The sequence below is a fragment of the Nematolebias whitei genome, chromosome 20, assembly GCF_014905685.2.
Source record: "Nematolebias whitei isolate Nwh7 chromosome 20, NemWhi1, whole genome shotgun sequence".
NCBI classification, from domain to species: Eukaryota; Metazoa; Chordata; class Actinopteri; order Cyprinodontiformes; family Rivulidae; genus Nematolebias; species Nematolebias whitei.
This window is the reverse complement of record NC_056517.1, coordinates 23,970,362-23,988,039: the sequence shown is the minus strand read 5'-3', so window position 1 is coordinate 23,988,039 and position 17,678 is coordinate 23,970,362. Positions and strand designations below refer to the sequence as shown.

Sequence of the window (17,678 nt, the reverse complement as noted above, 5' to 3'; positions counted from 1 at the left end):
CTGCATGAGAGAAAAGCACTTCAAGAGTTTCAACAACCTGAATTAATCCCATTGACAAGCTTCGTCTGGTTTTCCACAAGAATCCGATTTAGCCAAAGCTAAAATCCTACAATGATTCAAATTCAGCCAAACTTTCCCCTCAGTTTTTGTTCTCTGGTTGAAGACAACTTTCCTCTGAAAAGAGAGGGGGCTGCAAAGAAGATGCTTCCTGCTTAAATAAACACATTGGTGAGTGAAAAGCAGACTCTCTGTGGGTCCCCTGCCACCGCCATTGTGCAGAACTGGGCTTAATGGTACTTTTTTAAAGAATAAGTGGGGGGTGAAGACCCCTCCTTTCATTTCGGCTTCATTGGGTGACCACATTGCAGCTCAAAAACCAAACAGACCTCTCACAGAGCTCAACGCCTGGCTCTCAGTCACCCAGAGACCGTTCAGAACAAACAGAGGTATTCGTCAGAGTCAATTATCAGCCGCAGAGTTTACTCTGGAGTCTTGGGTCCTCGTGCTGTGAAAGGGGGCCACAAAAACCACAAAACCTTTACAGGATAAGCAATTGACTTGCAACCTTTTGATCGCTTACCATATATACACTTCCAAAAGAGTTAGAGAGAGCTGAGTCAATTTAAGGGTCTGGAAAACTGGAAAAAAAAAAAAAAAAGAGTCCTTTGAGGTTTTCTTTTTCTTTCAGTTGTGAATTTATGACAACATTTGTGGACTAGTGGTCAGTGCCGTGGTCTTATAATCTTGAGGCTGCAGGTTCGAGTCCAGGTTTGTCAGGAAGGGCATCTGGTGTAAAAACAATTGCCAAATCTTTTGAGACAAGCTTGCTCTCTGTGCAGGGACCATCTTAGCACCAACATAACTGGTTTGTTCCACTTTGGAGTAAGCTGTTGGGGGAAGAATCAGTTTTGTGTTGTGTGTTTCCTTGACTGATGAAGCCTTCCGAATCAAACGTGAAACGTTTCAGCACAAAAAAAGAAACTGTCCAGATGACCTGACTGAAAAATATTGGATTCGTTCTCTGTGGCGACCCCTGAAGAAATAAGCAACCAAAAGAAAAAATAAATAAAAAAAGACCACATCTACTGTAGTTACACTGAAGGAGCTGTTTAAAAATTAAGAATAGTTGGAAAATAAATAATTTTAAAACATGCATTTCTTTTGTACTATTGCCAGTGTCAAGGGTGGTTGTATACCAGGCGGCAGCGGGTGATAACAAAGTCATGCTTTGCACGTTTAAGTGGAGAGTGTGTATCCATGTTCACTGCCTGCACAGTGATTTTACTCAGCCGTGTGTTTGTTCAGCAGCGTGCTCGACCTGATTCAAAGTATTCTGGAGTTGAGAGGGAAGAGCTGCTCCATGCTTCACCACAGATTCAAATTCAATTCAATTCAGTTTATTTATATAGTGCCAAGTCACAACAGAAGTCGTCTCAGGGCACTGAACAGAAATATTCACATAAATATAAAACAATAAATAAAAGTTCTCTGTCTAAGCAAGACAGCAGTTTACGTTGAATCTTAACTTCATCGTAGTCTCCCATCCTGAGCAAGCACAGAGGAGACAGTGGAAAGGAAAAACTCCCTTTTAACAGGAAGAAACCTCCAGCAGAACCAGGACCAGGATGAGCGGCCATCTGCTTCGACTGGCTTGGGTTTGAGAGGAACGGGAAGGAGAGACAAACAGAATGACAGTTCACTTCAAATTCAGTTCAGAAACAATAAAACAGGGTGGAGTTTAAGGCGGTGAGTCATCGATTCAGGTGTGCACCAACACTCTGAACTGCCTCAACACCTTCAACTCCATCTCAGAGAGTCCCAGCTGGTTCACACGGTGTTGGTGCAGCATTTTCCCCTCGCTGCCCTCACTCGCAATGTTTTCTTCTGAGACGTGCACCGGCTTCTCCGGATATTTACATAAACTGTTGTCAGAGTGCCCAATCTGGTGCACCGAGGAGCGGCGTGTTGCTTAGCATAAAGACTGCAGTCTTATCTTAACACCTCCTTCCAGATGGGACGAGGCAGAGCATTGCAATACTCTCTCTCTCTCTCTCTCACACACACACACACACACACATAGTGCAAAAACAATAGGAGCTGGTGAAGCTTTTATTGTGGCTGGAGGGGAGCCGTTTCATCCATGGCTATTCATGAGATCTGGTTTAAGGTCCCATTTGATTATTTATTTGAGAGTTTTAAAGTGTAAAACTGCACTTATTTGGTATATTTTGGTTTGCTCCTCAATTTTATCAGCATATTTATAACCTTATATAGTTACAGATGGGAAATCGTGTCTGTCTTGTGTGTGCACGCTTCTTTGTCTGTTAGTAAAATATCTCATGAACTACAGGGAAGATTTCAATGAAACTCTCAGAAAGTAATTATCCGATAAACATCTATTTCTGATTAACTTTTTGGCTCAACTTGATTCAAGATGGCTAACACAGCTAACGGATATCAGCAAACACAAAAATGACTATTACGGTACAATTTTTTTTGTAACTTGTTTTATTGTGAAAGGTTCAACAGGAAGCGTTGATTGTCAGCGGGCTCAACAGCCTGACGTCTAAAAGAATGGCGCGTGTGGATTTATAGAATAAATGAGTTGGAGTTGCTCTACAATGTGTCGCTTTAATCCTTAAGCCCCAAACACGACATGGTGTCAGATGTGGGATGTGGGACACACATGTTACAGAGATTTGGTTAAAATTTGGTGTGGTGGTAGCTGAGACTGATCCACAACAGACTTATTAGCAAATCAGAGTGCTAAAAGATCTCACAAGGGTTTTGTTTAAAACTTGGCATTAACTGATGAAGTCTTTTAGCAAAATATCTCATGGACCAGTGATTGGATGATAATGAAACTCAAAACATAATCATGGATTGTACATTACAGCTAGATAATTTTGGGAGTCAACAGGATTCACGATGACCCACACAGATTATTACAGATTAGTGATATTAGCAAATACATAGAATACTCCAACTTTGGTAATATTACAAATATCAGCTGTAATTTGGTGGTAGTTGCTGAGAGTAATCTTTATCACATACTTTAAAGTCATGTAAGAGCTTTGTTAAAGATTTTGGCATGCAAGGCGGAAAAGTGAATATATTTGTTTTAGCTTCTCTTGATTTTATAGTAAACTTCTAACAATTTTTATAAGATTCCATTTTCTCCACATCTTGTTTTTGCACCCCCAAAGCAGGTTTGTCAGTAATAATCACACAATTTGAATAATGTCTCGCCTAACACCACATACAAAGTGAAGCTATAAATTACGCCACGAACCCTGGATTATTTTTTACATCACGTTTGATAATCTGCGCCCAGATACGGCTCCTGTCACCAAAACGCAGAGGCAGAAAGACGAAGGCCGCTTTTTCATCGTCCTCTCCAGCTGTCCAAAACCCATTCTGTGTGTGACTTCACGGGTCACCCCACTGTAGTTGCTCTCCTTCCCTCCTCCCCTACGTCTTTAATACTTTCTCTATGGAGTAAGTCGGGGGGGGGGGTGGGGGGGGACAGGCGGTCATGCAGTCGCTTGCTTCATGATTAATGGTGTTTATTCTTGACAGAAGCCTCCTTTATTTATCTGCATTGCAGTTTCACCGATACTATCAGTCACCTGAATGAAAAATATTCAGTCATACCAATTTTGCAGCATAATTGAGTAGAGTCACTTCCTTTCAGCCCTCCCCCCCCCCCTTTTTTTCCTCCCTCTTTGCTCTTCCTCTCTATCTGGCAGCCTTATCATCACCACAGTAATTTTCGCGCTGCGTTGTTTGATATGGAGAGGCTGACTTTAGCCGTATTTGACATAAAGCCTCTTCAATTTTCACAGGAGGGAAAAAATAGGAAGGGGAAGAAAGAAAGTTGTGCACCACTCTGCAGGGGAATCTACCCCCCCTTCTTTTTTTTCTGAGGCAATTTCAGGATTTAGAGAGAAAGGAGATAAATGGCTAAGCAGAAATGTGGGCAGATTGAAGTTACAGTATATCTATTTTTTTGGTAATACACCAGTTGCAGAAGCCTAAAAGGCCGGTGGAGTCGTTTTTTCCCCTTCAGCCTGTGCACAGGACCGTGATATTTTAAGGCACCTGATGGATCCAGCAGGTTGAAGAAGAATAAAAAATGGAATTTGGCACGGCAGATACTTGCCAAGGCCTGTAAAGGTTTAAAGGGTTGAGTCATTACTTGTGGAAATCCGTTAAGACATGCTTCAAAATTCTGCTACCAATGTGTGTTTGCACTCCCTCTTAGTTATTAAATATCAAATCCATTTTTTTATGTTTTCTTTGAATCCCCTTTAAATGGTTCAGTAGCTCTTAGAGGCTAGTAGTTGTGGGGAATTAACACTATTCCGATCCCTTAATATATTTTTCATGTGAATCAATTTCCACCTCGTTATTTCTTCAATAAATATACATATTTGTAGTTGAAATTTCTGCATGTCCGTAAGCTTAAATAAAAGAGTGCATTAAATAAAAGCTTTGAAAAGCAGGTAGTTTAGAAGAAAACATTAATCTCCAATGTGAGGCCTGCAAATTTGCACGTTACACATTAATGGATTGGATTTTCTACACGCGAGTCATTTAACCCCCTCTTCATGTTTGAGATCTCAATTTGTAGCTCTCCCAAGGAGCACAATGGAAAACCAGGTCTGAAGGGGAGAGATAACAGACAGGTGCCAACAGCTCCGTGCGACTGTGTGTGCAGCCACGCTTTAACACACACACACAAATAATCACTCACACACACGGGTTGGAAACAATTTAATCTTTGAGCAACCCTATTGTTTTATCTTGTTAATTTTGTTTTGTTGTCACCATTCTATGACTTTTATTTTTCACTTAAAAATCAGAATAAATTTAAATTTTTATTAAATTGTGATTTATTAGGGCTCATGGTTGCGTTTTCATCTTACACATTTGATTGTTTTTAGCTTGCAAAAGTGCTTCCAACTCAGCATTTCAAATTCAGTATTTCCAGTTTTTATTTTTTTGGGCAATAATATTTTCATGTGTGAGTCATAAAATTTAATTTGTACTACTAAAAAGTTCCATATTGCCTTAAAAAAGATCATATAGTTTGATCAAAGCCTGTAAACGTGTGTTTTTGAGCCCCAAAAAATAAACGTTTATTTAAAAATTATAATTTTTTTCACATTGATCCACTAATTAATGATCTCAGTCCTCTTCTTTGCCTATATTTTATATTTAATGAAGAGCTACACTGTAAAATTATAATATATGATTCCTGTGATTCATTAGGAGCACACACATTTAAGCAGTTTGATGGGTGTGGTGGACTACTGATCAGTTTTATGAGCTCCTCAGTTGATTTTCATAACAACTTTCCTTTTGGTGAGAATCTGTGTGTCAAAATGTGATATCTTGCAGCGCCACTTTGTTTCCTGAACCCGTAGTTTCAAAACGAGCTACCCCCTGGAAATCACAATTTAAATGTAGTTTTTATGATTTATTAAAAGGAGTTAACAATTTTAAAGACGCTGCAGAAAAATCTTTATTACTGTTCAAACATCTAAATGTCTCTTTTTCACGTTTTTCCCAACTCAACTTGTGCCCTGCAGACGTCATGCTGTAGCCGCGTAGAAATGTGGAATTTCCATTACTCTGATCTCTGGGCTCCAGACCCCACGATCCCACTCTGGGGGCCAGTTATAGAAAGTAACGAGACCGAGGGAACAGGGTCATAAATCCTCCCCAACTCCCCTCATTTTCCATCCTCTCCTTTTCCTATCCCTCCCTTCTTTTCCGTCTTCCCTTTGGAGTCTCCTGCTGGAGTAAATGATTGAAGGGAACCCAAACAAAACGTGAAAAATTACCATGTTTTGTTACAGGCTGCTTTTAAGGATGGCTGGGGTTCACACACACAGAGAAAAAATCATTTATCTCACTTATCACATGTGGTGTCCATTACATCTAGCGTGGTAGAGAACAGTTTCATCTAACAACATTGTTTGAAGCATGGGCCACAAAGATGTCCCCTCGCTGAGTTTGTCTCCCATGATACCTCTCGTCTCTTCGAGGGGACATCAACTTGTGAAGTGTTTTACGTTGCGATCGTCCGGTGGGAGCGGAGTCACGCACTTGTTGCATGTCCATCATCTCTTTGACTGATCTGCGGAAGTGAAATTTACTCAGTTACGAATGAAAGTTTAGATTTGTAGGACTGCACAAGGCCAAAGTAAGAATAGTTTATCAACGTGTGCTCATTAGGAACGCCTCATTTATTTGCACTTATGTCACACAGCGTTATGTCTCGTCCTCTGTTGGGTCCATCCAAAATTTCCACAGGTCTGTGTTTAAGCCGCCCAGAGCTTCATCAAGCCCGACTGCGGCACCATCCAATGCATTCGGCCCCCTTTATGATTAAATATCAAGGAACTCCACTTGACGTTTTATTAGCCCAACAAGATGGATGAAATGGCCAGAATAAAGTAGGCTGTGTCTGTTCACTTTCTCACCAGCGCTTGCCTTTCTTCTGTCCGGCGTTTCTCTCCTTCCTCTCTTCTACAAGAAGAAGTATGTGTTAGGAAGGAAAACATGATGGATTTCACTTTGAAAAGGAGACTTTCGGTGCTGAGAAGGCAACATATATTCCTGTGCTTTCCATGTGATGCTCCATGTGCTTCTTCCTCAGCCCCTCCACTTTCTTACCCCCCTCCTTTTTCTTCTTTCTTGTTGTACCTCAGATCTCTGTCTAACGCATTAACCATCTCCAGCTGCGTGTCTCTGCTGTCTTGTAGCGCCGTGTATTGTTTGGGATTTGCTCAGGTCCATCCACGAGGCTGCTCATTTCTTCAGCCCAGCGTGACGTGGTGAACTGAGGCGAAAGCGGGGTGGGGAGGGTGGAGCGGCATGGAGCCTCCTCTTGGCCACAGTCGTTCTCCACGCCACCGCCTCACCTGTAGGTTGCACCCTGATGCTCGGACACGTGCGCTCATTACCTGGCTTGATGGGTTGGGAAAGGCGATTGGGTGTGGAACCTGAGTCTTGTTTGGCTGCAGGCACCAGCCAAATGTTTGTGTACGGGGCAGGCATCGGGGCCATCGAGACAAAGCTTGAGAGCGAAGAAGAAAGATAGATGTGTTTCCTCTCTGCTTTCAGAAGTTTAACACTTTAACACCCAGGAGTCCCCTCTAGTTTTTTCTTTAGCCTGAGGCATGCCAGAGAAACTCAGAATACTGACTGAGATCTAATTCCACCTGTGTTTACTCTTTTGCTTTCAAAAAAGGGGAAAGCAATCAAGTACTGGTACATATTTGTTTAGCAGAAACAAAGGCAAAATGTTGCATTCAAAGTGAGTGGCCCATTTGTAAATGGCAAAATTAAGCTAAAAATAAAAAGATTTGAGCCTCCACTGGAAAATTACAGGAAAAAAATGCCGTCTCCGTTTGTGCAATTTCACTTTCATGTTTTCATTTTCTTGCTATGATTCGTTTTGATAGACGTTCTTATCTCAATGGTTGACAATTACACTTAATTGCAGTGTGGGAAAAAAATGGCTTTCAAAACAAAACATTAGAATAAAAAAGTGCTGCTGCATGGAGAAGACAAACATAGCCCCCCCCCCCCCTTTTTTGGTAAAACAACAATTTAGAACAAGAGCAAGTAAAAAGATGTGATTCTGTATTTTCTGATGAAGTTTAAATTCCCATAATTTTGCAGACATGTTGTCTCGATTTAAAACGAGAGGCGTTTGTTGTGTGTGACCCATCATGAGTGGGTTCCTTTGGAGGACACAGAAACAGAAGCTGTGCATGAAGCTTTTGACACCTGGACCCGGTTGTTATGAGTTGGTCCTGTCACACACTTTAACTCCTTGTTGATAAATGTGTGTTGCCACTCCAGTGGAGTGGAAACGATACCTGTCCACGGGCATGTTCCTTACATGTTTCAGCTGCTGCTTACATGTAGACAATGCGAGTGGGGAAATCGTGGTGAGCATTCTCCTGGATTGTGTGTGTGACTTCACACTGTATGGGAATGGCTGGTATGCCTCCAGAGGTATATCCCACTGAGAGGGGATCCTGTTTGATGGGAAGCCTGCCCCACCTCCTGAACCCACCCAGGTCTTTGAAGTCAGTGGGGTCACACTCAGAGACCTTGCAGCTCTGCTAGGGGGACATAGTTACTCTGAATGCCTGGCAACCTCATCGTACCTTTCCAGTTCTTCGTCACCTCTGTCCATTCAGGGAAAACAGCTTAAAACAGAGACTGAGACTGGACTGGAAAGACGTTACATTCTGTGATCTTCGAAGTGCCAGCCTTTTTTAATGAAGTCAGCTCATTAAGTTATTTGCTTTCACTGATGCAGTAATATCAAGATAAATATATATTTTAAACTTCCTATTTTAATGCAACTATTGTGTATAACAGGGCTACAGGTCCTAAAGCTGTAGCTACTAGCTATGAGTATTATACAGTATCAGCATGGGTAGTTTATGTTTGTTCCTGCAATAAATAATTATTTAGATAAAACATTTGATGGTCAGTCAAAATATAAAATTCTCCCTTAAGGGTTGGGATGATTTCTTCCATTAGGTATCTTGGTGTCTTGTTCATGAGTGATGGCTAGATGGTGCAGAAAATGGATTGTGGTTAGTGGCTTCGTCTGCAGTAATGAGGGAGTTGCTCCAGTCTGTCATGGTAAAGAAAGGTCCAATTCACAAAGGAATGCCGTTGATTTACTGGTCCATCTAGATTCCAACCCAACCTATGGCCTATACAGTATCTCATGAGCATAGGAATGACAAAAATAACAAAATCCTAGAAACATGCAGCTGAAACAAGGTTCCTGTGTGATTCATCCTTCTTTAGAGATAGGGTGAGGAGCTCAGTTGCCTGGGAAGAACTTGGAGTAGAACTGCTGCTTCTCCAAATCAAAAGGAGTCCCCTAAAGTGGTTCTGATATCTGATTAAGATGCCTCCTGGATGGGTTCTTTAGGAGTCTTTTGGGCACATCCCACAGTTAAGAAACCTCAGGTCAGACACAGAACTCGCTGGAGAGATTTTATATCCTGTCCGACCTTGCTGTCCCTCAGGAGGAGCTGGAGAGTGTTGCTGAGGAGAGGGATGTGTGGGCTCTCCTAGATGGATGGTCAAAAACAGCAATCTAAAAAGCTGGATAGTATTGAAAATCAAGATAATATCACCAGAGGAAATGCATGTTCTCTATTTAACAAGACCCCCCCCCCCCCCCCCCCCCCAAAAAAAAAAAAAAAACTAAACTAAAGAGCTCAGCTGAACCAAACCATCCATCCATTATCTTTACCTGCTTCTTCCATTTCGGGTCGCGGGGAGTCACTGGTGCCCATATCCAGCTATCACTATGCGAGAGGCCGAGGACAGTCCATCACAGGGACACATAGGGATAAACGAGACAAACAACCATTCACTCTATCACTCTCAACTAGGGACATTTTAGAATTACCAATCAGACTAACATGCATGTTTTTGGTCTGTGGGAGGAAACTCGTGTACCCAGAGAAAACCCACGCATGCACAGAGAGAACATGCAAACTCCACCCAGAAAGGTCCCCGGCTGAGATTTGAGCCGGCAAACTTCTCGCTGAGAGGCGGCAGCTCTACCAACTGTGCCACCGTGCTGCCCGCTGAACCAAACCACTTTTCTTTTAATTGATGTGAAGCAACAGAATAAATCTAAACCAAGTCTAATGCTAATTTTGCACTTTTGAAAAAGTGATTTGGATTAACACAGGATTCTTCCTTTACCCTTCCATCACCTCTAAAACACTTTTTTTTTTAATTAAATGACCTGACTATTTTAGTGTCAATCCATTTTATACTTTAAAGATGGATTTCAGTGAGTAATATATCTGCCTCAATACTGGACGCACACACTTAACATGAGGTGCTCTTGTGGTGAACCACAAAGTACCACTATATGTCTTTTCATGAAGTAAACTTGAATAAAATAGAAAATTGGAAAACTTAATGAAGACTTCCCTGCTGAGCTGTCAATATTTTTGAATATCTGTTTGTGTCTGAGTGTCGGTCTTGTCTGTCGTCTCCTCCCCTTGTCTCAGCTCCCTTTCCTCTCTCCTTGGGTCTCAGCTGGCTCTGCTCCTATAGCCCTTTGATCTCAGTGAAAGGGTTTGGAGCTTTAAAGTGCTTCTGTTTCTGCTGTCAGGAGCCCTTCTTTTCCTCCTCTCTGGTTTAGGCTTTCAGAGTGTGGTGGCAGCAGCATTGTGCTGTTTGGATGGCTGGGTTAGGGGGCTGGGAGTGAACGAGGAGGGTGCGGGTATCCATGAGGTGGTGGGTCTGAGATGAGGTTGGATGGGGGCAGTGGATGCGTGGTGTTGTCACCCTCAGTCAGCACAGGACCTAACACCTGACTGACCCCTGTTCCCGCCAAAACAAAACAATTTCCAACCTCATTCAACCCCTTATGGCCATAAAAAACAATAAGCATGCACTATAATTTCAGTGAATTTCAATAAATGTAGACGCTGACTAACTCTTTGATACTGATCCTTAGAACTCCAATCAGACGGTGGCCAATTCACGAAGATGACCCTTTTGAATTAGACTTATATAGGCCTGTCGCAATAAACAATAAATCAAGTAATTGCATGATAAATTAAAATTATCGCCCTCAATTTCATTTATCGGCTTTATCGTTATTTCATGTCTCTCTTTTTCTACTGTCGACACTGGATGACAAAAAGCTCAACTCCGGTGCTCTTCTCTGCCCCCTCTCTTTCTCTTTAAAATCCATTTTAACTATCCAAAATTGTTTTTTGGATCATTAAAAGCAGCTAAGCTGAGAAGCTATGCTATGAGCTAAGCTAACAGGCCGACCTCGAGCAAAAAAAAAAAACCTCTGTCTTGTCGAAGCTCCAAAATTCACAGTTGAAACCCATGCCTTCATGTAAAAAGTTGTTTTTCTCTGCAAAAAGAAGCTGAGAAACTTTACTGATTTTATATTAAAAGCTTTGTGTGAAAAATGCTATGCTAAAGAGCTCAAACCACACGGAGCGTCTGCCATTTTGAGAACTGCAAAAAAGGAAGGAGAGACAGCCCATGTCACACGCTGCTCGCTCCCTCACTATCCATCCTTCTGTTCAAACGTCTTATACTGCCATCCGGTGGTCAAAAAAATGGTAATACACACAAAACAAATAAACAAACATCCATCCATTATCTTTACCCGTTTATTCCATTTTGGGTCACGGGGGTCGCCGGTGCCCATGTCCAGCAATCACTGTGCGAGGGGCGGGGTACACCCTGGACGGGTCGCAAGTCCATCGCAGGGCCACATAGAGACAAACGAGACAAACAACCATTCACTCTCTCACTCACACCTAGGGACAATTTAGAGTTACCAATCAGCCTAACATGCATGTTTTTGGTCTGTGGGAGGAAACCGGAGTACCCAGAGAAAACCCACGCATGCACGGAGAGAACATGCAAACTCCACCCAGAAAGGCCCCCGGACCGGGGTTTGAACCAAGGACCTGCTCGCTGAGAGGCAGCATTTCTACCAGTTGCGCCACAGTGCTGCCGTATAAACAAACATTTATTCTTAAATTTTACAAAATTACTATCCGTCCATCCATTATCTTTACCCGCTTATTCCATTTTGGGTCACGGGGGTCGCCGGTGCCCATGTCCAGCAATCAATGTGCGAGGGGCGGGGTACACCCTGGACGGGTCGCAAGTCCATCACAGGGCCACATAGAGACAAACGAGACAAACAAACATTCAGTCTCTCACTCACACCTAGGGACAATTTAGAGTTACCTATCAGCCTAACATGCATGTTTTTGGTCTGTGGGAGGAAACCGGAGTACCCGGAGAAAACCCACGCATGCACGGAGAGAACATGCAAACTCCACCTAGAAAGGCCCCTGGACCGGGGTTTGAACCAAGGACCTGCTCACTGAGAGGCAGCAGCTCTACCAGTTGCGCCACAGTGCTGCACAAAATTACTAATTATTGTCAAATTTCAAACAATATTATCGTTTATCACAATAATTTCTGAGACAATCGCCCAGCAAAATTTGTTATCGTGACAGGCCTAGGCTTATAAATATAAGAGTGTAATAATCATGCGCATTACAGTACCCACTTTTGAAAGAGAAAAACGAGACATCGCGGAGACCCAGAACTCACAAGAGACGATAAATTCCTGTGTGGCCAGGGAACGCCTTGGAATTCCCCAGGAGAAACTAAAACGTGTCACTGAGGAGATGGAGGTCTAAGTTTCCCTCTTGGACCATAGATAATAGACAGAATGAATGAACTTATGATTTTGATGAAAATTTGATTTTTTTTACCTTATGCTTTGAAGCTGTCAAGCTGCTATGAATTGGGAACAGTCTTGACCTGTTGGATTTAGAGTACACATATGTTTCTTATATGAATATAAAGTATATTTATGGAAATTTTCTTCTTATTTTATCTACAGTTCCTTGTGTTGGAACCAAAAGCCTTTTTGCAGGAACTTTGCCTGTTTTAGCAGAACACTGTGTCAATACTACCCCGTCTGACTGCTGCACCACAACGCTACTTTCATTGCCTAAGAGAATCCTTCCCAGCATCTGTATTGTCTTTGCCTTTTTCTTCAAAAATATTATTAGTGTTGATACAACCTTGTTCCAAACTAAGACTCAAGGCTTTTCTGCTTTCGTGAAACCTCAAAATCTTTTGGCTTCATATTTACACACAGCAACTGCCTATTCGTTCGGTGAAATAGTTTAAACAGTTTAAAACCCACAGACCGCCAAGCGTAAACATACAATGCCTTAAAAGAGGCGCTGGCTGGTTTAATCGAGGCCACGTGAAGGGAAATGGCTTCCATATGTGCAAAGCTCAGGCTCTCCTTGAGTCTTGTTTGCCGGATGTGTTCTCTGCAGGTTAATAGGGATTGTAAACTCGTAGTATGAGGAGACATAGAGAGGTGCGAAGTAGAATTTTCTCTCTGAGAAAAAAAAAAAGCAGCCTGAAAACCCCGCGGTGCAACTTTGATGTGAATCTCAAAATCAGGTGTATCTAAAACGGCACACACCTACTCGTACACAGGGCGAGCATTCCTACACACAAACACACACTGCTCTTTGTCAGATTACTCCCATTTGTCTAGTTGATTAATGCACGCTGGCAGATGCTAAGATGATCGCGGCCCTGCAGAGAAAAGCTGAAAACCGAGGATCGGGTCTTGCACTTTCTCCCGGAGACGCACCGCACTCCTCCAAACGATCCATCTCTCTGCTGTCCTCCTCAAATCCCCTCACACCTGGCTCTTTACCCCCTGAGACATCTTTGTTCTCCCCTTTCTTGTCCAGCTCCCTTTTTGTTGCAACTCTTCTTTATCCACCCTTTCCTCCTCAACACATAGTTTATATCTTCACACGCTCCGTCTGCCTCCTAACTTCTGCTCATGCTCTGACTGAACTGTTTTTCTACATTCTCACCGCTCAGCAGGCTGAATTGTTCCTCCTTCTCCTGTCTTTACATTCTCATTTGAAGTACAAATTAAAAACAACAGATACTGAGCTAAATTTATAATTTTGCCATTAACCATTAGAGTCAACTGTGTCTCTCTGGTAGCTAGGGTTGGATGATAATTCGATATATGTCGCGATATACTTTTATTCAATAACGGCGATATGAGTTTTAAGCACATTTTCGATATTTTGATATGATTACAGCGTTTCGCTGACGCATTTCTTTTTCTGTTCTGGTTGAAGTGGCCGCTTCAGTTTCAACCCGAACAGAAAATGGTGTGACACAACTACATAAGTGCGTGGTGACGTAGATGTTACTAAGAGCTCAAGTCCAGAAGGTGTTAGCGGTAGCAGGCTAGGCTAGGCTAAGCTCCAACGCATGTTAAGTTTTCTCTTCAAAATGAGTGCCCATGACTGTCATAATGTGACTGAACAAGCTTTCACAAGCAAAGATATAGCAGATGACATAACTGATAAGAGAGGAAAGACTGATTCGGAGGTGTGGAAGTGGTTTGGCTTTCTAAGATCCGATAAACTGCAGCTTTCAGTGTGCTGCAAAATGTGACGGATATTCGTTCCAACTAAATGGTAAATGGACTGTACTTATATAGCGCCTTTCTATCTTCTTTCAAGACACTCAAAGCATTTTACACTACAATCTGTGCCCTCATTTACCCATTCATACAGCACTCTACTAGATCTCTACAAAGCTAATTGAACAAATCATTCTAATGAGACTAATCAGTGCTTTAGATCATATTCATACACTGATGGGACACATATCAGAGGCTATGAGGGGTTCAGTGTCTTGCCCAGGGACACTTGGACATGTGACTGCTGGTGGATTCGAACCCCCAACTCTCGCATTGGAGGACAACTGCTCTAACCACTCAGCCACAGCCGCCCCTCAATCTAACATCTAACTTGTTTCATCTGAAGTGTTTCCACTCAATAGAATATGCTGAGAGTCACAAGATGAAGCACAATAAAGTTTGAGCCAACATGTCCCTGAAACAACACCCCCAGTTGTATCAAAAGAAAAAAACGTTAGGTTATGTTGTTGTTTGAGGTTAAAACTATTAATATTGACAAAGTTGAGAGTTTTATAACAAAGACCATGCTCAATAATCCAGGTATACAATCCAACATTTTTCAGTCAGGTCATCTGGACAGTTTCTTTTTTTTTTGTGCTGAAACGTTTCGCCTTCGATCCGGATGGCTTCATCAGTCAAGGAAACACACAACAAAACTGATTCTTCCCCCAACATCTTACTCCAAAGTGGAACAAACCAGTTTTGTTGGTTCTAAGATAGTTTCTTTGGTACGCCCCCTCCTCCAAGGAAGAGGGCCGGCAATGGAGGAGGGGGCGTACCAAAGAAACCATCTTAGCGCCAACAAAACTGGTTTGTTCCACTTTGGAGTAAGATGTTGGGGGAAGAATCAGTTTTGTTGTGTGTGTCCTTGACTGATGAAGCCTTCTGGATCGAAGGCGAAACGTTTCAGCACAAAAAAAGAAACTGTCCAGATGACCTGACTGAAAAATGTTGGATTGAGAGTTTTATGTTTATTTGACAGTGATTTCATAATTTTTTTTGCCGGCTAAATACAAATAAAAGGTGAACATTAATTTGTTTGTACAGTTTTTCTGAGGTTTTTATATTGTTTATATCATTATCAAATTATATCGTCATCGACCAAAGTTAAGAAATATATTGTGATAAAAGTTTTTGCCGTGTCGTCCAGCCCTACTGGAAGCAAAACATTTTGACAGATTCTCTGAGCACTAACACATCTTGTAAGACCTCACAAGGTCACATGAACATGTAGATAGCGTCATTTATCAGGTTTGACCAAAACAGCTAGATTTCCATCCCTTCTCAGCAGAAGATGATTTGGTATGAACTCTGGCACAAAAAAAGACGAGCCATATACAATCCTTCAAGAAATACTCAATCTAACTTTTAATGCTTTAGTTTGTACACATGAGATCTTTGGTGACCTATGTGGCAACAACGAGAACCTCAGACTGCAGTTGTGTTGTGTTCTCTGTAAATGAGGCGTGTAAATGGTGGTACGGCTTGCTTATCATAAACGTACTCTCTCATACACACACACACATGTTTTGACTGAAGTTGCCCTCATCGTGGCCTGAAAGGTGTTGAAGAAACGAGAATCCGTCACCAGCTTTTCGACAGCTGCTGTTCAAACAGCGCACAAATCAAAAGAAAATGGAAAAGCAATTCCACGACAACTGTGTTGCAAATTTGCAGAGATGTCCCGCCATAGATCACACATGCTTCTGCATTATGAGGCGTCTTGTCGCACACCTGAACAAAGTAAAAGCCCTTAAAGTTGCCCCGTAGCCCCTTCGGGTTAATTACAGAACCGCTCCATGAGGATGAAGTTTGTATGCTCACATGTGTCCTACATGTTTCTGTGTCTGTCGGTTGTTTTCACTCCTCTGTGCTCATTATTGACCCTGGCCTGAGCTCTTTCATTAGAGGGGCTGTGAAGTGGAGGGACAAAGGAGGCTGATAGGGGATCAGGGGACGGGGCGGAGGTTGTAATTAGGCTGTTCCGCTCCCCCTGGCCTCGCTCAAGGTCACTCTGTGAAACAAACTGGGGGCCAGGTCTCTTACACTTTTCCATCTCTCTTTTAACCTCCTCACTTTTTCCTTTCCCTCCCTCTTTTCAGCCGTCTCCTCCTCCTGGGGTCTTTTGTCACAGCATACTGGTCCGGTGGGGAGCCGCAGAGAAGCGGAGGGGCTAATTCAGTCTAATCTTTTAGCCTGTTAATGTCTGGCTGATATGTGGATTTCTCCAGATCCTCAGGGGAAGGCCTTTGTGGTGAAGGCCATCATTATGAAGTTTCCAGGCCCTCCTAACCAATTATAAGAAGGGAGACAAATTAGTTCGTCCTAAACTTGGCTCCTAAGAAGTTTTCCTGATTGTTCTCAACTTTATTTCCCATCTCATTCATAAGAGACAATTCAAAGTGAAGCATTTTTTTTGTTGTTTTTTTTAAAGGCTTGACAATGCAGTTTTTTTAAGACTTGCAGATGGAACTCGATTTCATCCTGTGTCCTTCTGGATTGGGTTTCAGCTCGAAGCCATCTGAGCAAAGAACAATTGCGGTGCAGCTTTGCTTGTCTCGCTCTGGCCGCGGTGAGCTTGGTCTAACGTTTCCCTCCGATTAAGACGCAGTGGTGAAAGCTGCCTTTGATCTGAGGAAATGTCTGCGTTGGGAGTAGTTGGAATGCTGCATTCTTCAATCTGCCTCACAGACGAGCAAAATAATAAAGACGTTAACATCTATTTGTCTGGCACTGCCACTGTCAGTCAGCCCCAGGTCACACAATCTGGAATTTATAAGGAAAGCAGCATTGTCTTCAGCACTCTTAATGATTTCTGCATTATTAACTTTATACACTTTTTTGTCATAATGGCTCAGTGTAATTAAAATATTTTGCTGTAATAAATGTGAAGTCATTCAAGAGGAGTTTGTCACAATTAAACGTGTTGGAACAATGAATATTTGAATATACAGCAGCAAAGTACATGAATCAACAAGAGTCAACACCTTGAAAACAATGATCTGAGTTATATTTACTTGAGACGTTAGGGGGGAGTTGTGGCGCAGAGGTTAGAGAAGGTGAGCCTGTGATCAGAAGCTTACAGGTTCAACTCCCCAAACCGACAACATCAAAATGTGGGTGAGAAAGGTAAAGCATACACACCTGCCTCCACCCTCATTTGCCCTTCTCTGAGCCCTTGAGCAAGGCCTATAACTCCCCCGTCTGTTCCCCCAACCACCCTAGATGGCAACTCTATGCTTCACACAGAGGGCTGTGGTAGCTCGGTGATCTGTGGTTGGGTCAGGAAGGACATCTGGCGTAAAAACAATTGCCAAGACTTCGTGCAAGTTAGTTCACTGTGGCGACCCCTAAAAAGAAGGGAGCAGCCGAATACCGGTATATCTATGTATATATTTTTTACTTGAGATGGAATCGTACTGGAATCAACCTGTATGTTTGGATCTGTTCTGGTTTCAACTTCTGGGTTCTAGTCCGAGGTCTACATACTGTATATACAGCATATGGTTCGCAAGTTTAAACAAATAAGACAATTACAGCATTTAAAAAACACATTTTTTTGCCATTTCTAGCCAGATATGTAATT

General features: G+C 42.3%; 1 protein-coding gene across 1 annotated transcript in view; it reads left to right on the top strand.

Moving 5' to 3' along the window:
* The window catches only part of gli3 (GLI family zinc finger 3), a 128,955-nt gene that overhangs the window by 80,778 nt on the left and 30,499 nt on the right, over nt 1-17,678 (top strand). The gene's annotated exons all lie outside the window — the stretch shown is intronic.